Consider the following 23,400-nt stretch of genomic DNA (forward strand, 5'->3'; position numbering starts at 1 on the left):
CTCGTGCTCCGAGCGAACCAGGAGACACACCAGGCACCTTACCAACCAGACCACGCTACTCTGACCAACACTTCATCCAGACCATCCTCTGTCTCCTGTAAATTCCTACACGTAATGCATGCCAAATTGCATCCCGCAAGAGTGTGCCCAGGGTTTTCCCTGTGTCTATGCAGGTTTTACCTGGGCCCAACCTATCTCTAGTTATAGTCTAGATTTAAGAGTGAGGGGAGTTAGTCATGGCGCCAATCGTTGCCATGGCTGGCCAATCCCCTCCTAGTACATGATGCATGCGACCCTCTTCCTGCATGGCTAATCCCAGCATGACTAGGCGTATAGGCTTCGGCCTGAGAAGCACCTAGGTCCCTCCCTAACCCGGACCCCTCCCAAATACACTTAGTTTTAGTTAGGTTAGGAAAAAAAATCGAGACACACCAGTGCTTGTGGTGCCTAGTGCTTTTAAATCGGCTCCACATCCATGAAGACACCAAGAAATATGCGCATATCTCCATTGAATAACTGTAAGCTTCATTTCTGCGGTCCGCGTCGGAATGTCTGTCAAGGTTGCATATGCCATAAGACAACCGTATCGTTTCCAAAACTGAAGTAGCTCCACTAACATTATCTTCTCTTATAGCCTACCTATACTTTAGAAATTAGTGAAATATTTAGCAGCGTGCACGTTACGAATGACAGCAGACTGGGTGTGGTCGGTGGGCGAGTCGGGCCGACAACGCTACACACTTTAGTCTGGGCGCACACAGAATCAGACAAGACGCGACGCGACACGACAAGACACGACACACCAAACGAAGCCACGCGACAGCTGAACACCGTCTCCTAGCGATATTTTAACATCGTACTTCCGTTAAGTTATTTCTTTTCATACTCTTGAAATCAAATTGCTGTCGTGATACTCCTTCACAGATGGATTATATAAAATATGTATTTCCTGTACTAAACATACCAATGGATCAGCATAATGAAAAAAAAAATCAGTTAAATTAATTGACAAGTGAACATTTAATCAAATAAATTAACGATGAAAAAACAGTTTTTAACTAGCCAGCTATAAACACACTGAAATAGAGTAGATAAGGTTATGCACACTACGGCATGCCTTTGTTAACAATTTTATTTTATACACGCGCATGCTCAGAACACTGCAGCCGTCAGACAGTCTGCGCGCGAGGAAGTGGGAACAGTCATCCAATGTTGTCGCCTCGTGTCTGATCGCGTCAGTCTTGTGGCGTCGTGCCGCGTCTGATTCTGTGTGCATGGGTTTTATGTAAGTACATGGATGTCAACTACCATCAGAACAAAATGTCGTGTCGTGTCGTGTCGTGTAGCGTAGTGTCGTGTCATGCCTCATTCTGTGTGTACCCGGCCTTAGACAACACAGGAAAAGTGGTGGAGGAGTTGGTAGCTGGATGGTTCGCCAGACCGTTGGCTCCGATAGTTCTCATGACACAACTGCTCCTTCTGCACACGAGCCGTGGTCGTACCGACGCGATGGTTTGGGCTGTCGTGTCGGAGGGGCTTCAATAAGGTCACTAAGTTTGTAGTACAGAGCAATTTGCTCCCGCTGTTACCACATTGATACTACCAGGCTTGTTAACATTAAAATTCTTTCTTCAAATACCATCAGTAATTATAACAGGTTACAATAATTTTTAATTTGTACTATTTGTGTATATTTCTAAGATCATAAAATAGGGTCTGTTGACAGTATTAATACAGTTGTACATGGTCATCATGAAATAACAAAGAAAATCAATGCTGAACACAAATTATTACTTCACTGCATTCGCAGTAGGTCATTATTAATAAGGTATTCCATTCAATTATGTGTCAAATTCAAACAGAGAAAAAAAGTTTAAATATTAATTATATAAAAATTATTTGTTAATAAAAACTTTTGAAACCAAGCTGGTGACTTTCAGTTACGTCCCCTTAGAAGTAAAAACTGTTTATTTATATGTTTACGATCTTGATTAAATACAACAAGAAAATATATTTCCTAAATTCCAATTCCAAAATAACAGTGTTTCAAATAGTTTTTTTAAAATTCATTATAAAGATGTATTTAAAACTGTTGTGCTCTATGCGTATATCTGGCAACAGAAGCAAGAACAGCGCTAATGGCAGAAATCGGTTATTGGATAGAGAGAGAGAGAGAATGTCCTTTACACGGGTAAGCGCCGAATTCTAATTTATTTTTGTGTTTACTCGGACTTTACCCAACAAACTTGGATGATGCTAAGCTAACCGGGGTGAACCTAGGTTTACTTCTTCTTCTTGCTCGTGGTGTTGGGGGGCCTGGGGAGCACTGCGACGTGTAGTACACGAGTCGGCACCGTGTGCCCCCTCCCCCGCCGTGGGAACGAGGCACAAGGGGCTCCTGTGACCGCCGGGAGCGCCATCTGCGCGAGCCCGCACGCAGCGCGCCTTGGCGGCGCCGGAAGCCGTGGCCCGGGGGTCGTCGCGGCGCAACGACGCATGATCCTGGGCCGGGGGTTAAGTGGGCGGTCTCGTCCGGCGGGGCACGCCCCAGGGCAAGGCGACTGCAGCTGGCTGGGGATTCTTCCCAGTTTACGGAACAGCCACACGCGAACCAACTGTAAATACGACCTCTCTGCTTCTTGCCACGGAACATCGTCCCAGTTACGTTCGTATATTATAACTAGGGACCGGAAAAATTCGCGGGTTCAATGACCTCTAGGATGAACTTTATAGTTCTACGTACACTCGGTCAAATGTCAACCTTTCATTGGCTGCTGTCTTGCGAAGGTGTCCCAATGTAGCGGCCTGTGATTCGATACAGCTTCGGTTGAGTGTTTCTCACTAGCCCAGAGTCATCCGGGTGAGTTGTGAGCCAATAGCAGAGGCAGCGCAGAGGTGTAACTATTTGAATTTTAGGCTGTCGTGAAATGAATCCGTGAATTTTTCTGGTCTCTAATTATAACAGTTTAATTTAGACTATTTACAACTAATCATACATCAAGTTCAAGGTAAATATGTTACGTGTACCCGTCAAACTAAACTAGTTTTTCTTACAAATGTTCAATATGTGCACCTTTAGTTATACGGCACACATCCAACCTAAAGACCAATATTTTTCCCACACTTAGGTTAACAAGTACGGAGTAATAGAAGCATAGCCTCTTCAATTGTGTGTCTGAACTCTGACACATCATTAGGTAGCAGCGAAACGTAAACACGATCTTTTATAAAGCCCCTAAGGAAAAATATCCCTTCCAGCATAGCCTACACGCGTACGTAGATTTCGAAGTACCTACTTATTCTGGAAATGTTCTGGAAACTTCTATAAACATCTGGAAAATTTAAAAAAAAAAAAATTAGTGTAAATATTTGCATATTCCATGCAGCGTAAATATTTCGGATGTTTTTGACTCAATGCATCCAGCATTAAATAGCTTAAAACTATTTTTCATATTATGCCTACTGAGGTAGTAGTGAATTTTTTTGATCATCAAACATTTTTTTATCCCTTGCACTAATACGTGGGCGTATAAAAATTTGATTTGGACTAAGGCTTAGCATAATACAACACGGTTTAAAATAAATTCAGACAAATCTGATAGTAAGGAAGTTAAAATATTGTAATAGTTCGTCTCATCAAAAATTGTTTCAGCCAATAGTTTAAGAGCCCTTTCACACGAGCGACTAACGGGTAGAGCAACTGCGAGCAACTATCGCTCGAGAATTGCCCGACCTTGACGAGACAGTTGCCTGTGTGAATGCTCGCAATAAATCCCTATCAAGACAACGATTTAGCAGTTGATAGCGACTCGTTCGCCACTCAGTTTCCGGCGATCGAGTTGCTCGTGTGAAAGGGCTCTTCGATAATGTTTAAGCTTTTTACAATACATTATAACGTATTTGATAGTAGACCAAATAACAAAAGTTATGATTTTTTTGTCTTTCAACCGTTGTTATTTCCGCCCCTTGCAGTATGGTTGGTTACATTAAAAATTACTTTAGATAAAAATACTTGAGACAAAATTTATGAATTTGAAATAAATAATAACGGATTCAATATTGTATATGCTATGGAATTTTTATTTATATTTTTATTCTAACCCCTGTTTTTTTCAACCCCTTGTAGTAATTGTTCGTCTTACCAAAAATTGTTTCAGAACAAGTTTTAAAAATATTTAAGAAGATTTACAATTAATTGTTATATATTCTATAGTTTATCTAATAAGGGAGTCATTAATTTTGTTTTTAACCTTTGATTTTTTTTCATCATTTGCAATAATGGTTGGTTGAATAAAAAATAATTGTTTAAGACAAAAGTTTTGCATAACCTTTTTAAGGTTTACAAACAATATGAACGTATTTTATATTTCTTGTCATTCAACCCCTGTTTTTTCAACCTCTAGAAATAATGATTAATCGTATCAATTAATATTTCAGACGAAAGTTGTAGATAATATTTTAAGGTTTCTGAATAAATAAAAACGGATTTTATTGTGTACATTATTCAGAATATTTTTTTTTATTTCCAACCCTGTTTTTTTTTTTTTTTTTATCTTCTTGCAGGACTGGTTAGTCTTATCAAAAATGTTTTGAGACAAATGTTTTAGATTAAAATTATAATATAATATTTACAAACAATTTGAACAGATTTTATTATGTGCTTACTAAGGGAGTCATGGCTTTTTTGCTCTTTATCCCTGTTTATTCCACCCTTGCAGCAATGATTGGGTGTTTCAAAAAATGTTATAGGCAAAAGTTTTTGACTATATTTTTAATATTTTCAAACAATTGAACGTATTTAATAGCGTGTCAACGAACGGAGTTAAGAATTTTTTGTCCTTCATCCCTTGTTAAATTTTTTACCCCTTGTTATGATTGTTGGTTGTATAAAAAATTATTTCGGACGAAAGATGTAGACAATATTTAAGATCCGATTTAATAGTGTACGTGGTACGAAAATTATGATTTAATTTATTAAATTTTACTTTTGTTTTTTTTTCCTTGCTACAATAGCTCGTTTTATGAAAAACTGTATTAGACCAAAGTTTAAGGTAAAAATATGCCATTTGCAAATAATTTGAACGGATTCAACAGCGTGCCTACTATGGGAGTTATGAATTTTTTTTTGTCCTCCAAACCTTATTTTTTCCACCCCTTGCCGTATGGTCAGTCGTATAAAAATGTATTTAGACAAAATATTTCATTATTACTCCTACGAATTACAGTACTACGTTTAAATGGATTCTATGTTTGTATAACTATAGGGGTTATGGCGATTTTTCTGTTTTTCAAAAAACCTACCCCATTTGTGGCGTCATTTAGTTTTAATAAATAAGTACTTAAGTATCAAGTTCTCAAAAGTTTCCAGTTTTTCAACTATTATTTAAACTAAATTTATTTTGTAAACAATGTTGTCAAATTTTTTTTCGTGGGACAAAAAAAAAAGATATAGTTTAGAAGTCACACGTGACGAAGTTGAGAATTATAAATCCTGACGATACAGATAAACCGACAAAAATAATTAAGTAACTATTAAATAATATCGCGCTAAAATGTGTATGATAATATAATGTCTAAGGTAATTAACATATTTGATTGGGTAAGTATGTCTGTTGAAACAGCATCGCCAATAACTAGGGCCATGCATATTTCGCGAAAAGATTCCGAGACCAGCTGAAAGTTAAAACACTATAGCATCGTCTGTGTTTCGTGATTGGGTGAGTTTCTTTCAGGTACATGACTATTGTTAAAAAACCAATCACATAAGTCAGAGCGGAAGCAAACACGTCCTGAGTGGCTCGGTTAAACAAGGCAACGACTTCTCTCGCAGACGGCCGCCAATCACAAGGAAGAAGCCGCTGGTGCCCGTATACCTTGTTGCAGTCCAGTGGCGTAGCGTGCCATCTCGGCGCCTGGGGCGGGAGACCCATTTTGCCGCCCCCCATACTAAATTCAATGAGTGCGAAAGAGAGGCATCGACAAAAGATTTTGTATGAGTAATTAACATAATAAGGAGTGCCGCTCAACTCGGCTCGCGCGCGCCGGGCGGCGCGGCGTGATGCGATGTTGCCGTTCCTATGTAAACAAACAAACGTTATAAAGAGCTCTGTCAGTGATTTCGCAGTTTTTCTTTTAAATAAATATTAAAAAATAGTTGGTGCGCAAAATTTTAGATAAAAATGGAACATTTTAGTGTGTCTGACACATGTAATGAATGAATCATAGATCAGATCTCAACCCGCTTCACCGGCGACCCGCCCCCGCGGGCTGCCGCCCGGGGCGGGCCGCCCCCTCCGCCCCACCCACGCTACGCCACTGTTGCAGTCTAATAGTTGTTCATATTTATTCGCGAAAAATTCCTGCCCCTACCAATAACTCATTAAGTCATTATTTTTCAACCAAATTTAAAAAATAAAAATGTTTACTGTGGGTCATCCTTAGTAGATATACATTACGCTAAAGTGGACTTTCCTGTAGGCTTTTTTTAAGATCTACAGTTCTGTCATAAATTAATTTGATGTCAGTAAGTAAAAGTCAGCATAAGCAATTTAACTGCCCTAAAGGCATAATTTTATGACTTTAATACAATACATCGAGCTTTCACTAAGTAGTGTGAAAAAGGGCTCCTGCAGTAGCGTTCGCCAGGTGATGACTGTGGTGCCGACCGTCATCTTGGATTTTTTTACGTCACGGCGGCCATCTTGTATGACTTTGAGCTTTAAATTTAACCTTGACACCTGCGGCCATCTTAGACGAAGTCACATCTGCCATTTTTAATTATGTCACATCAGCAATTTTGTTTTCGTCTGCTGGAGGTAGCCATCTTGAATTATGAGTTCACAGCCACCATATTTTTTGTTCTGCTTGAGGTCGCCATCTTGATTTCTGCTGTTTGTTCCTAGAGTGTGCCAGAATCACTCTCCCTCATGCATGTAAGTTCAATTTTGCATTACTTACCTGTTATGTTACGACCCTTATATACATATTACATTTCTTTTTTTATAAAAAAAACATTGGAAGCGATGTGATTCGAATCGTGTCAGCTCGGACCTCTGGATTTGAAAACATATGTTTTTGTCCACACGGCCATTGAGACATTTACCAAACTGAGAATTAAATAGGTACATATAAAAATAACACATATTCAGAATTGTAACTTTTTTTAATATGAAGCAATAATAGCAACGCTTGCTAGAGGGTACTGCCACAATCTTTATTTCCAATATTCGCTACTAGTAGAACTAGTGTAATGTAATGCAAACATCCTCCACCAGAGTGTGCTGCCGCCATATTGGTTTAATTTTTACCCACTAGAGTGCTAATCACCAGACTGTTGTAGCATTCGCCATCTTGTCGACCATCTTGAAATTCTGTAATTATTTACCTAGAAATTCAGGAAAAAATTCCAATCATAAAATAATTAATGTATTTTAATTTTTAAATCACTTAAATATAATATCTTACAATTAAATTTTAAAATAAAATATATTACAATACGTTTTTTACAAATACTATTTATTACATAAATATTGCTCTACTACAAGTACAAACAAGCAAATTACTAAAGTCTTTAGCATTTCTCTATTTCTACAGTATTCCTTGATTAATAATTGAATCCTTTACATGTCTTGGCATGTCTTTTCAGTTTATGAGGTTATCTTATTGGTGCCCAACAATGACAGTGATATATTTCATGATGCTTTGCACTAGACATGTTCGCTAATGTTTTGCCACAGAATTTACAAACAGGTGTTTTGCTTGCACATGACTGATCCAGTGCAGACTTCGTAATGCCGTTTTAGGCTATCTAGTCGTCCAATTACATTTGATGCACTGAAACAGTATTCTTTGTGAATAATTCGGGCATCAACTTCATTCATAACTGCGAGCATTTGAAGCTGTAGTGAATAACATACCAAAGTATTTGCACTGGCACGTCAAACATGCCAATGAATTGTCGTTGCTCATTGATGTATCCTAAGTTGTTGACAACACTGGCGAAACTTCAACCGAAACTGGCGAAACCACAACTTAGAGAAGTATCTTGCAGTGATGAGACAGTAGTTGCAGCTGCCACCAGAATCTCTGCAGCTGATAGCACAGATGTCATCGGGATCTCTATCGTCGTCAGCGTCGCTGCCATAGGGGTCTTCACCGTCGATGGTAGGCCGTCCATCAAAGTCAACATTGGAACACTAACTAAATCTCAATAAACGTACTGAAGAGAGTCGATCCGCACTTCACCACAACCAGAGGAGCACTGAGGGTCCTATCGTCTGAGCCTCACTTAAGTATATACAATCGGTTGCTGGTAGAAGTCGTGAGTCAAAAAAAAACCTTTTTCATTAATAAATGAGTCAAAAAACCGTCTTTTTTATTCGTTTTTTGAATGCAATTCTTTTATTGTCTATAAACGATAAATTTAAGATTAACCAATCAGATTCGAACTTGGCTAAATGGTTATGGGGCTACAATGCTATAAGTCTTCACAGCTACAAGGCTTCATAGATACAAGAATATACAACTACAAAAGTCTTATAGAAAAAATATTGTCGTATAAAAAAGAGCCAAATTAGCTTGTTGTACACTTGCTATAGGTTCAAGCATCCCTGAAAAATGTTTTATGCTTACCACAAAAACAAGAGGTTCTGAACCATTAAATATTCAGTCCATAATTATTGAGATTTGACTATGCACATTTAACGAAAAGTACACAAAGTTGGACATACTCTCGTCATCTAGGACAGACATTTGGACACACTTTCATTATCTAGGACACACAGTTGGACACACATTTGTCATCTGGAACACACATTTGGACAAACTTTCATCATCTAGGAGACACAATTGACACACATTTGTCATCTAGAACACACAGACACTCTCTCGTCATTTAGGACATACAGTTGGACACACTTTTGTGATCTTGAACACACAGTTGGACACAGTCAACAAAAATGACACACAGTTGGACACACATTAGACACACGTTGATCACACAGTCAACAAAATGACACACATTGGACAAATTAGTCATCTCGGACACATATTTGGACACACACAAAAAAAATACCTTGGCGCGAAAATGAAGAACAAAGTTCATGTCGCCACATCAAAATGCTATATCAAAGTTACTTTACCTATGACTGTTTTGGATACGCTGCGTTTACAAAAACAATCAATATGAGCTAAACAGTGGTTAAAAGAATTAATTAATTAGTTGAGTGTTTAGGTTACGTCGACATCGAGGTTATAAAAGACGAACTAAGGAAGAAAAAAACGTCTAACCTTCTAAACCGACTGAGGGATGCGAACTTTAATGACGACAGACTTCGAATAAATTTTTGAGAAATTCGGGTTCATAAATGAAACTTGCCGCGTCTGACATGGTCACAACACTCAGCTCCCAAGGTGCCTGGTGACGTAAGACGCGAACAATGGAACTCCCCCCCCCCCCCCCCCCCTTTTTTTCTCTTCAAGGAGGCGCCCACACACCTACATACACACGAACCAAACAAATATTCCCAACGAGATGAAAAGTTGTTCGTGAACTTGTGTCGCCGACGCCAAAACACATCAAAAATCTTAGGAACTTGGTACTTGGAAAAGATGTCGAACCAAGTTTCCGTGTGTATAGTGCGCTTGTGTTGTGTCAATGTTCATCACAACGCACGCGATCAAAACCGAAGGTGGTTTTTCAATCATGATAGTTTATATTCAAATGTTCCCAACCTTGTAATGCATCGCCCTTTATGATTTGTTCAAAGTAAGTTGCAGTCTAATGTGGTTATCACAATTATGTGAAGCTATAGCTTCATCGGGTGTTGACACAAATTAGAAACTCAAATTAAAGTTGCTTGGGGTATTATATTTTCATCGCCCACGAAACTAACTCTTTTGTAGACTTTTTTAAGTAGCTGCTACTACTTCACTTCCTTAAAATGGTTTTATTTTATTTTACATTACCAACTTGGTGTTATTTTGGGCTCTCTCAAGTCACTCTCTCAGAACCGGCTCGTCTTCGCTTATATCATCAGCATTTCCATGAGGTTTCCTCCATCGGTAGAACAAGCGCACCTGAAGCGGCGCCCTAGGTGTTTCAACCTCCACAAATACATACAGTAAAGTCTCGTTAAACCAAGTTAGAGAGGACCACGGCCATATCGGATAAGCAAAATCTCGGATAACACGGCTAGCATAAGAGAACCATCTGATTTTCAGTTTGCCTAGTGGTATTTTTCGGGGTGATTGTTCTCCATCTTTTCTTCGGTGTAGATTCTTTTAGGTTACCCCATTATTCGCTCAACCAGTGAATTATATTTTCGAGGTTCAAATTCTTAGGCTTTCGACAACAGTTACATAATTTTCTATGGCCTCAAGCAAATGTTTCAACAGTCTTTGCCGGTAATGTCGCTTAGGGTCGGGTCGGATAACACAGATCCTCGGTTAAGGGAGATTAGGCCTCGCCATCTTGCAATTTCAAATATTTTGATACCGCTTGCAATAAAGCTTCCGTGCTAAATATTTTGGATCACCATGGCATAGGACTTTGCTTTGGCTTCTTGTTGAAGTCAACACTCGTGAACTGGTGTGGTTATCACGATAGTTGTAGTCGCCCGCGTGAAGTAATGAGTTATTTTCTCACGGCGCTTACAGACTAAAGCCTGTTAGCAAATATGTGATTGCAACAAGTTACAGAAGGTCTGGGAAATTATGAGTTATGTCTTGACATGCCAACAATTGGGGAAAATAGTTCACAATTAGAATTATAGCCAAAATATGGGAAATAAAATCCCCTCAAGATTCTCGAGCGTGGCCTGTATGCCGAACTACCATTGTTACTTTCACACGCATGTATGTTTTTGAGCTATGAGGTTTGGGAGTCACTGTGACCTAACGATCCTGCGTTTCGAGCCACCCTGGGTGTAGCCATGGCACGTAACATCCGTTCCTACTTCAATGAAAACCCTCGTATCTAAACACTGCTAAGCTGAAGGCTGATATCGGGGCTCAGCCGCGACGGCTGAAAGGTTTAACGTTTTATCTTCATGTCAAGGACGGAAGTTTTTCTCAAAAAACTAATAAAATTTCTTTCGCTGTGCGAAACTTTCTACTGGTTAGAGTTTTTATTATTTATGTTTACAGTTCTGGTCACCATTTTTGCATCATCATAATTTTATTCAAATTTTCTTTGTCAGCCAGAAAAAATGTATATTATTTACCTATTACAATTTTTTTTAAATAAAGGCAACTAAAAAAGTTCATCGAAACAGGCGAAAAAAATTATTAATGAGCATTTTTTATATGTTAAAAGGGTGTCTGTGGTGTAAATATATTTGTGTTTATCTTGTTCCTTTAGTTCCTGTAGAATAGGACTTATTTATTTCTTGTGTAAATTATTTCCGACTGTATATTTACCGATGCACTGAAAAGACGACACACCACATCCAATTCAAGGAAGTTTGTGTTGTGCAAAGCGCAACAACAAGTGAAGTGGCCAATGGTCTTCACTTCAAATTAAATTCGTTTGAATCAGTTTACAGACTAAATTTGGTTATATTCTCGTCATAACCAATTGTATTTCAATCTAACGGTTTCAAAATCTTTGGAAACATCCACTAGGGTGTCGAATTGTTCACGCTAAGTGTATCTTTATAAACAAAAAAAAACATGATTTTTGAATTTAAAAAAATAATATTTTTATTTTATAGTTCAACGCATTGTTTCCAGAGTGAACTTCGCATGTTGTCTTGCCTGAGGTATCCGCCTTTTTGGGTTTCTTCAACTTGGATAACAACAAACATAATTAGAAATAAGTATCATATGCTATCAAAATAAAAAAAACTCTGTTGACGTACACACTAAAGTTGAGTTGGCAATTAAAAAAACATAAGCGAGGGCAAAGCAAAATTGGTTCACAATTAAATTCTTTTGCGTTAATTTAAGCCAATATAATCTCGCAATGAGTCTTAACTGATTTTGTTAGTGTTAGTAGATAAATATTTTAAGAATGATTCTCCCATGACAGTTGACCAGCATTAAGTAAACACTATTTTTCAACTCATAAGATATATAACATTGCGATATGTTAAGCAAAAATTTTAATAAACAATACTTAATGAACCTGAAAATATTTTAGTACTTTTTTACGTACCTACCTTTATCGCGAGTTTCACATCCAAATAATTACTTGTGTTTATTTTCAAAGTAGGATTTTTCAAAGTAGGAATGACCTGAGCAACATAATATAACACAATAATCTTGCCACCATATGATAAATATAAACTGTTTCAAAACTCCCGCCAAAATGCCACAGTACTCTGCTCACATTGGCTGAAATAAAATATATTAATTTCCCTCATGTGCGCACGACCTCTCCATGCACAGGATCGTAATATACGTTGTTGTGACCATTAGGTTAGAAATCACGGCGGTTTAATCTTTTGCACACTAACCATGTTACCGTTATTTTTTTTTTTTTATGCGTTAACATCTTAGCTCTTGTTTCTACGGCATTTGGAGGAGTAATTTCGTGACAATGGAACGGAAGTCGATGAACGGAAATGTTATCACAAAGGTGGCAGGCCCACGTTAGGAACATAAACCCGTATATTGTCGCTTTCGTAAACATCACAGGACATACCAAACCTATTGGTGTGCAAAATGAAACTTTAAATTTATAAACTACCCTGGATTATATTTGGTAAACTAAAATAGTCATAGTAAAACGTAAATCACAAGTTTCAAAAAACGTAACAAAACTGGCGTTAGAATGATTATAATACATATTCTCCTAAATTTCCACAAGGCTGTCTAGCACAGCTAGAGCACGCACTTGGTAACCTTAAAGGACGTGGTTTGAATCTAGTCATTTGCATTTTTGTTTTACTTTTGTAGTAACGTTATAATATAATAATTTAATAATAATGTTGAATCAGTTCCATAAGATTGTGTGTTTGTAGGAAGTATTTACAAGCTAATTTCAGTCGTTTCAACAAAAACAAATAAACAAACATGTGCTCAGTGTTATAATATGTGTTTCTAAATGTTTCAGATTTATATTTTAGTAATGCCATGGAAATATAACTTCTAACTTGTGGAGAAACATTATAGTATTAACTGTTTATACATATTTTTGAAAGACGGGCAGTATTTTAATAAAATTTCTTGTCACAAATCAAATCCAAAGCTGGGGTTTTATCGAAGCCATTCCTAATAGTTTAAAAATTCTTGTTTTTTTCGTGCTGCTAATTGTTATCTGCGTTTAATGGTGGCAAGCAACGTTTACGATTCAGATACCGAATTCTAGTGGCGGGCGAAGAAAGCATGTGTGTGATTCGCATCCAGAAATTTCGGTATTTGTAAAGCGATTATTTTATTTATCATTCTCGGCATTATTTTTAAGAATTCTACGTTAAAATTTCGTGTTTTAGTTTCGTATTATAAAATTATTTGCAACATTAAAACACATGAATTTGCTCTTTCCTGAGGTTAGCTATTTACACATCACTGGCGAGTACTTAAAGACTCGCTCACATTTTTTTTTAAATTGTGAGTACAACCTTAATGCATTACGTTCATGCGGGGAGGATTAGACTGGTGGGTTTTCAAGCGAGACACAGGTCGTGGCGAAGGTCCCGCGACGAGCGGGGTCCTTTCATTACCAGCGCATTTGAAGTATTAAAATTTATGAGAATTAATTAGCAAAAACATCGTCGAAATTTAAGGCGCCCGTCTAGTAATGTGTGTATTTGTGTTAGAGAGGCGGGATGATAAGTGCGACGCTCCCTGGTGTTTCTTTCCTGGTATCACCTTTAAACGCAAGGCTGTTTGACTGGCGCGCAGTCTTCTCGTCGTGCGTTGGACAACTACGAAATCTGCGTGGTAACCATAGCATTAGATAGCGGAGAAATTAAGATAAAGTTTCAATGCATGGCCCTTGGGTGCCTTCAAGAACCTTTATTTAGCCCTTTTCACTGTCCTAAAAAAAATAGTTTAAAAATGAAACTACCCATCCGCCCTCGGCACATTCTTGAATCATTTTTGTAAACAGACACCAGTTGGATATCTTGAGCAGTTTTCAAATCGCGTGGTTTCTTCTGAAGCTCTGCGCACAGTATGTGTGCCCAGATAGGCGGGGTCCTGAAATAGGTGCAGACATTTTTCGCGAAAAAAAATCTGAACGCCTATCAAACTGCAACAAGGTATACCCGCATCAGCGGTATCTTCATTGTGATTGGCGGCCGTCTGCGAAATAAGTCGTTGCCTTATTTGACCGAGCCACTCAGGATCAGTAGCGGATCCAGAATTTTGGTTTGGGAGGGGCTTGACCCAGCCGAGGCGAGGCTTTATCAAGGCAAACACTAAAACAATAGTGGACCCAGATGCTTTTGGAGGGGGCTTGAGCCCCTTAGCCCCCCCCTCTGGATCCGCTACTGCTCAGGATGCGTTTGCTTCCGCATTGAATTACTGTGACTGGTGATGTAACAATTGACATGTACCTAAAACTCATCCAATCATGAAACACAGATGATCCTACAGTTTGTTTTATCTTTTAGCTTGTTTTGGAATATTTTCGCGAAATATGAATGCCCCTGCCCTTAATTAGTCCAGATTGGCGTTGAAAAAGTTGCTTTATAGAGGAAGGGGGGAATCTTTTATCGAAATTTTCAAGGCAAATAGATTCCATTAATCTCTGGTATTACATACATACCCCTCCGCAACACACCTCTGTATGGCATCTCTCCAGAATATATGGTCCCCGCAAAAGTACATAAATGGCCCATGACGCCCCTAAATCCGGGGCCGCCATGGCTCGCGATGTGGTCCCGGTCCCCACTTGAATCCTCCCCTTTTCTCGTTGGCGCTCTACATTTTTTTAGTTATTAAGCCAAATTTCTGGCATGACAAGGTATAAATAACATATCTTCAAGCTTGTATATACCTTGGTAATAACTGAAGTCAAAAAGCGAATGATCCCGAACCCCTTTTTTTCTCATCTTGATAGCAAAACATTTATTTATTTTTATATTGAAGTTTGACGCTAATTACTTTCTGATGTGTTGTTTGCATCGTTGTTTAGCAAAGCTCCCCTCAGGGTGGCATTTGGACGATTCTTCCTAGATTGTTTCTTTAAAGCTATAAAACAAACTTCTAGCGTATGCTTGGCACTGCTTTTAAGAATGGTCGATTACGAGACAAGTTGCGTGGCACAGACTTTACCCCATGTTAAGGTGTCTACAGGAGGTTGCCGGGTCCACGCGCATCAGCTCGAGTTGCCGGCGAGAGAAGCATACATATAGTCTGTGTTGTGTAACTATTCCCAAATCTGGCAGTTGTTGAAAGCAGTACCGACGAAACGGTGTTTGTCAACAGGGGTAGCTCCAGGGCAGGGCAGTCGCCCAGAACCCCGCGTCGGTGCTTTTCATTTCTATTTATTTTTGGTTTCTCTAATTTTCCGTTTAAAATATGAAAATTAATAGGAAAAGGAAAATTAAAAACTTTCAAGTATTTTATTAACACATATAGTGATGTGATTATACCGGAAATTTGATGTTAAGCATTTATAAAACTGACCCGAATATAATTTATCAGGAATATATAATACTCAGGAAAGAATATAAAAATTCCCTAAGATCATTTAGCAAATTCAGATTTTGCGGGGAAAGGTCCACAATAATTAAATAGCCTAGGAGTAGTATGTGAATGACGGTCCGAGATCAGGCCTCAGGCGGTGGAGCCGAGAGCCGGCTCCGCCATCTTGGATTTGTGACATCACGGTGGCAAAAATTCCTCAAAATTCCTCAAAAATGACTCAAAATGACTCAAAATATCCCGTTTTAAGAAAAAATTTCCCGTTTTCGAGGGAAAAATTCCCGTTTCGAGGGAAAATTTCCCGTTTTAGTCCTTAAAAATCCCAGCGGCTAGAAATGTCCCGATAGAGGCTTAAACATCCTTAACTCAAGCCTCAGTTAAGCCTCTATCAGGATGTGACCTTGACCTTTGACTTTGACCCCGACGGCCATCTTGGATCCACCATCTTGGATGACGTCATTTCGTTTTCTCGAACATTCCGTCATTGTGTTATCGGCCATTTTGAATTATGACGTCACCGTTGCAATTTCTGTTACGGCCGCCATCTTTAAATTTATTATCCGATTTTAATGAAAAAAATTTTAAAATTATAAAAAAAATTAAATAATAAAATTTTTAATAAAATATTTAAAAAACAAACATTTACAACACGGAGGTCGGAGTCCTCGGTTCAAACCCGACGAGTGCATTAAATAAAAATGGCGACCGATCCTTCCCCCGCGGTGACTGCAGGCATACTGACTCCCTCCACTTTTTTTTTCAAAGCATATATATATCGTCATCTAGTATGACGTCATTTCCGCCATCTTGTCCTCGTCTGCTGGTAGCCATCATCAGTGTATCGTCGACGAGAGTGCGCTGACGCCATGTTAGTTTAATTCTTATCCGCTAGAGTGCAGTAATCATTTATTATTGCTGTGACACCCGAAATATTGTCATTTGGTCGCCATCTTGAAAATCCATAATTATTTAGCTAGAAATTCGGGAAAAATTCCAAAATTCATTAAATAAATTTGTAATCTATATACTGATCGATTAGGTCGACTAAGGTCCTTGGTACGATCTAGGACGATGCAAAAAAAATTAAATATAACATCAATTTAACATAATAGTAACAGGTTCGAGGAATTAAACACCACAAGTTCTTTTACAAACATAATATTTATTACATAATTTCTATTCTACTACAGGATCATTTGCGAAAGCCAGCAATCTTATAATCATTTAGTTCCGCAGCGGTGTGAAATGACTAATTCTTAGCTCCAATCGGTTTATACTAGACAGAGTCCAGCCAGAACCTTTACAGACATAGTCCACCTCTTCTTGACAGAGTTTCTGGATACCGTTTTTAACAGTTTGCTTCACATCGTTAGAACTGTAAATTACTGCAGCCGATGTCTTGAATGCACACTTCTTCACTTTGTCATCGAACGGATATGGCTTTCCATATATACAGTCCAACCACAAGTTATATTTCAAAGGTCCGTTTGTTGCTACATCATCAGTAAGCTGATTGATTATGTACTCTCTGATATCATCAAGAAAATTACAAATGTCTTTCGACTCACCTAACGTATTTAAATAATACTAGTCCTTCAATGTTCCACGAAATGCAGACTGCGCCAAGTAGAAGCCATTATCGTTCACTTGTAATGCGCCGAACACAGTCTTAGGTTTATTTTCCTGTTCAGACGTCATACCAATCGGTTGCTGCACATCGGTTTTCTTGCTTGTACGCTCACGAGCCTTCAACCTAAACCGAGGAGTCGAAATTTCTGCAGGTAGTTCAGCAGTAGGCACACGGACTTCACCTTTACAGTTTTTCGCATGCCATAGCAAATTATCAATTCGAGTAAACCATTCATGACACTCATCACATCGAAACTTCATGCGAGATGGATTCTTCGTGCATTTGCTCCGCTCATGTCTTCGTGCATCATGAGCAAATGCGAACGACGTATCACAGTAGCTGCAAGGATACCGTGGTGATGAAGACGAACCTTTCAGACCCGATCCAGATACTGACGTTGCCGCAGTTGCACCATCTCCAGGCATACTCTTATGAACATCAATGCATCGTTGTTGCGCTGAAACCTTTACTTTCTACCGAACAGAAGGACCTTTGCATGCCTTCATGTGCGTTTTCATATTATCTTTTCTGGCAAACTGCTTATGACATTTCTCACAATCAAACATTTTACGATATAGGTTCTTGGCACATTCTCTATTCTCATGTCGTCGAGCATTGCTGTTGTTTGAGAAAATCTTGTCGCAGTAACAGCACCGATGTTCGTTAGTTGTTGTCGATTCGGCATCCATTGAAGTCACCATTGATGACGAACCAGCGTTCGTCGAGTTTCCCTGTGCAGCCAGCACTAGTAGCATTAAAGTCTCTTCTGCTGGCGGTACCACGTCTGTTGAAGTCTCCTCCAGTGTTGACATCGACGTTGCCAACGGAATCTGCTCCACCATCGTCGACGCTGACGTCATGGTTCCCGCAGTCGATGGTACAACCTCCATCGAGTTTGTCGTTAAAGTCGGTAAAGATGCCATCGAGTTCGCAAGAACAGGTAATTACGTGATTAATGCACCAGATGAAACAAACTAGGTGATCCTTACACCGACGACGTCAGTAACTACCTGAGCGTCCTGTTGTCTAGGACTCGCTTATATACATGCACCGTATGGAATAATACGCTAGTCAAATCAAGAACCATTTACAATAATACTAGACTCAAAACAACATTAAAAATAGAAGAACCATCAACGAAAATACAGCACATTTGGCAGCACCGACAACGAAACGGCAGCACATTTGGAAGCACCGACAACGAAAAGGCAGCACATTTGGAAGCACCGACAACGAAAAGGCAGCACATTTGGAAGCACCGACAACGATAAGGCAGCACATTTGGAAGCACCGACAACGAAAAGGCAGCACATTTTGGACGCACCGACAACGAAAAGGCAGCACATTTGGAAGCACCGACAACGAAAAGGCAGCACATTTAAAAGCACCGACTACGAAAAGGCAGCACATTTGGAAGCACCGACAACGAAAAGGCAGCACATTTGGAAGCACCGACAACGAAAAGGCAGCACATTTGGCAGCACCGACTACGAAAAGGCAGCACATTTGGAAGCACCGACAACGAAACGGCAGCACATTTGGAAGCACCGACAACGAAACGGCAGCACATTTGGAAGCACCGACAACGAAAAGGCAGCACATTTGGAAGCACCGACAACGAAAAGGCAGCACATTTGGAAGCACCGACAACGAAACGGCAGCACATTTGGAAGCACCGACAACGAAAAGGCAGCACATTTGGAAGCACCGTCAACGAAAAGGCAGCACATTTTGGACGCACCGACAACGAAAAGGCAGCACATTTGGAAGCACCGACAACGAAAAGGCAGCACATTTTGGACGCACCGACAACGAAAAGGCAGCACATTTGGAAGCACCGACAACGAAAAGGCAGCACATTTGGAAGCACCGACTACGAAAAGGCAGCACATTTGGAAGCACCGAAAACGAAAAGGCAGCACATTTGGAAGCACCGACAACGAAAAGGCAGCACATTTGGCAGCACCGACTACGAAAAGGCAGCACATTTGGCAGCACCGACAACGAAAAGGCAGCACATTTGGAAGCACCGACAACGAAAAGGCAGCACATTTGGAAGCACCGACAACGAAAAGGCAGCACATTTGGAAGCACCGACAACGAAAAGGCAGCACATTTGGAAGCACCATCATCGAAAAGGCAGCACATTTGGAAGCTCCATCAACAAAAAAAGGCTAAAAGGAAGCACAAGTTACGAGATCTAAGTCTTAGTTAGAAATCAGAATACAAAAATAAAAACATTAAATTCTTATAATTTAAATTATTTATTTTATTGCTTTACATTATACAAATGCAAGTAAAAAAAGCCATTATTGTATGTAGCCAGCATTCCTCAGTTCCTTGAGTATGAAGGATATTCCTTTGATGCACGAATAGTTTCCTGCACAAAGCGAACCATGTAGAAGTCTTAGCCGGTCAACCAATATGTTTGGATCTTTCCATGAAGTGTAATCATTCTCTTCTACCACCATCTTCCTTGCACCTTTATAATAAATATTATGATCTCTGGTGTCTTCCGTTTTACCACCAACCTCAGGGTAACTTTCATGTTTGAGATGGTGATCATCACAAGCTTGATCAGATTTATTTAATATATCACGTCGTTTCCATCGTTTCGGTCTCAGGACACCGCCACATTCTTCGATCTTGGCAGCTTTAGGTGCTTCATCATAGTCTATGTCTTTGTCAACAGCCTCAGAGTCACTGTAACAATCACCGTAGAAGGAATCGTCTTCACCCAATTTACCGTAATAATTCGATGTTGATGATGTTGAAGTGTGTTCATCGTCTTCATGCTTCCTTTTTAGGAGTCCATCATTTTTACAAAGTAGGAAAGATCTACTTGAATTCGGCTGGAATATATTCTCACTTTTCACGTTAAGGATTCTTCCATTGTCTTCATTCTTCCGTAAATCATCAACCTTCTTCAATTTAAGTTCTTTGTCGAGATCGGAAGAGCCAAGAAAATTATTGTCGTAATGCAGATCACTCTTTCTTAGGCTAGTAGATTCATCGTTGTCCTCTAGCTTGTACGCAGGCTTGGCGCTACAAGTTCTGCCATGTCTTTTTAGGCTCTCTCTCCGCGTAAACGACTTGCTACATCGAACACAACTTATCATATTGCGCAGTGGATTTTTAACACAGTCATTCTTCTCGTGTTGTCTTTTATTCTTTCTCAAGATAAACTCTTTACTGCAAAACTTACACCTATGTTCTTTCGATACAGCGTCAGATCCCAAATCGGAATTCATATTAGTTACTGAGACTAATGCCAGATACCAATTGAGTGTTTTAAATTAGATTCAATACTTAAATAGAAATTTTTTCATATTTCATCAGCGAGAATTAATATATCTCATGCAAAAGTACTTAATGCATGTAGTTCTGCTTTTCAACAACAGATGTCGCCACATGTTGCTTGCAGGTAAATAATATTTAGTTCTTTTATGCGGGATGCGGGATGCTCACTAACGATCGCAAAAGAAGGATGGCTTCGCTAGACTCCAAGGAAAAGGAAGTTTGTCTTACATGTTGGTGCTCCACAGATGTCTCATGGCGTAATATTAATTTGACTGAGTAATGATATTTGTTAATTCCACCTGATAAAAATATTGCAAGTTTTGATTTAGTAGCAGAAATTATCGAATTAAATGTAACTCCAAATAAAATGACATGTCTCATTAGACCAAAAAAAAATCCATGCAGAGAGCGGTTTCTCAGAATAGTCAGAAACACTTGAAGAAACCACAGGAATGATTGCAAGAACACGGTAAAAGCCATCAAAATATTGTCAAGAATAATCAGGAGCACACTGAGAAAACCACCATAATATTAACAATAATAATCGGAAGCACACGGAGAAAACCATCTTAATATTGACCAGATTAATCGGAAGCACACAGAGAAAACCACCACATGTTTTCTTTGATATCATAAAATTACAAGAAAAAATATTTAAATATAAAAATAAATTAATAAAAAAATAAAAAAAAATGCATAAACAGTTTCTGCTAGCTTGTAAACTTATCATTGTTGAGCAAAGATAGAGTTCTTGTACAAGCCAGAAATTTATGCATTTTTTTTTATTTTTTTATTTTTTTATTAATTTATTTTTATATTTAAATATTTTTTCTTGTAATTTTATGATATCAAAGAAAACATGTGGTGGTTTTCTCTGTGTGCTTCCGATTAATCTGGTCAATATTATGATGGTTTTCTCCGTGTGCTTCCGATTATTATTGTTAATATTATGGTGGTTTTCTCAGTGTGCTCCTGATTATTCTTGACAATATTTTGATGGTTTTTACCGTGTTCTTGCAATCATTCCTGTGGTTTCTTCAAGTGTTTCTGACTATTCTGAGAAACCGCTCTCTGCATGGATTTTTTTTGGTCTAATGAGACATGTCATTTTATTTGGAGTTACATTTAATTCGATAATTTCTGCTACTAAATCAAAACTTGCAATATTTTTATCAGGTGGAATTAACAAATATCATTACTCAGTCAAATTAATATTACGCCATGAGACATCTGTGGAGCACCAACATGCAAGACGAACTTCCTTTTCCTTGGAGTCTAGCGAAGCCATCCTTCTTTTGCGATCGTTAGTGAGCATCCCGCATCCCGCATAAAAGAACTAAATATTATTTACCTGCAAGCAACATGTGGCGACATCTGTTGTTGAAAAGCAAAACTACATGCATTAAGTACTTTTGCATGAGATATATTAATTCTCGCTGATGAAATATGAAAAAATTTCTATTTAAGTATTGAATCTAATTTAAAACACTCAATTGGTATCTGGCATTAGTCTCAGTAACTAATATGAATTCCGATTTGGGATCTGACGCTGTATCGAAAGAACATAGGTGTAAGTTTTGCAGTAAAGAGTTTATCTTGAGAAAGAATAAAATACAACACGAGAAGAATGACTGTGTTAAAAATCCACTGCGCAATATGATAAGTTGTGTTCGATGTAGCAAGTCGTTTACGCGGAGAGAGAGCCTAAAACGACATGGCAGAACTTGTAGCGCCAAGCCTGCGTACAAGCTAGAGGACAACGATGAATCTACTAGCCTAAGAAAGAGTGATCTGCATTACGACAATAATTTTCTTGGCTCTTCCGATCTCGACAAAGAACTTAAATTGAAGAAGGTTGATGATTTACGGAAGAATGAAGACAATGGAAGAATCCTTAACGTGAAAAGTGAGAATATATTCCAGCCGAATTCAAGTAGATCTTTCCTACTTTGTAAAAATGATGGACTCCTAAAAAGGAAGCATGAAGACGATGAACACACTTCAACATCATCAACATCGAATTATTACGGTAAATTGGGTGAAGACGATTCCTTCTACGGTGATTGTTACAGTGACTCTGAGGCTGTTGACAAAGACATAGACTATGATGAAGCACCTAAAGCTGCCAAGATCGAAGAATGTGGCGGTGTCCTGAGACCGAAACGATGGAAACGACGTGATATATTAAATAAATCTGATCAAGCTTTTGATGATCACCATCTCAAACATGAAAGTTACCCTGAGGTTGGTGGTAAAACGGAAGACACCAGAGATCATAATATTTATTATAAAGGTGCAAGGAAGATGGTGGTAGAAGAGAATGATTACACTTCATGGAAAGATCCAAACATATTGGTTGACCGGCTAAGACTTCTACATGGTTCGCTTTGTGCAGGAAACTATTCGTGCATCAAAGGAATATCCTTCATACTCAAGGAACTGAGGAATGCTGGCTACATACAATAAATGCTTTTTTTTACTTGCATTTGTATAATGTAAAGCAATAAAATAAATAATTTAAATTATAAGAATTTAATGTTTTTATTTTTGTATTCTGATTTCTAACTAAGACTTAGATCTCGTAACTTGTGCTTCCTTTTAGCCTTTTTTTGTTGATGGAGCTTCCAAATGTGCTGCCTTTTCGATGATGGTGCTTCCAAATGTGCTGCCTTTTCGTTGTCGGTGCTTCCAAATGTGCTGCCTTTTCGTTGTCGGTGCTTCCAAATGTGCTGCCTTTTCGTTGTCGGTGCTTCCAAATGTGCTGCCTTTTCGTTGTCGGTGCTGCCAAATGTGCTGCCTTTTCGTAGTCGGTGCTGCCAAATGTGCTGCCTTTTCGTTGTCGGTGCTTCCAAATGTGCTGCCTTTTCGTTGTCGGT

The 23,400-nt window shown here is 38.7% G+C and overlaps 1 protein-coding gene across 2 annotated transcripts in view; it reads right to left on the reverse strand.

The window, feature by feature from the left end:
* LOC134537076 (chondroitin sulfate synthase 1) overlaps nucleotides 1-23,400 on the reverse strand; it is a 143,380-nt gene that overhangs the window by 101,591 nt on the left and 18,389 nt on the right. The window lies entirely within an intron of this gene.

This window comes from Bacillus rossius, chromosome 1 (genome assembly GCF_032445375.1).
Source record: "Bacillus rossius redtenbacheri isolate Brsri chromosome 1, Brsri_v3, whole genome shotgun sequence".
NCBI classification, from domain to species: domain Eukaryota; kingdom Metazoa; phylum Arthropoda; class Insecta; order Phasmatodea; family Bacillidae; genus Bacillus; species Bacillus rossius.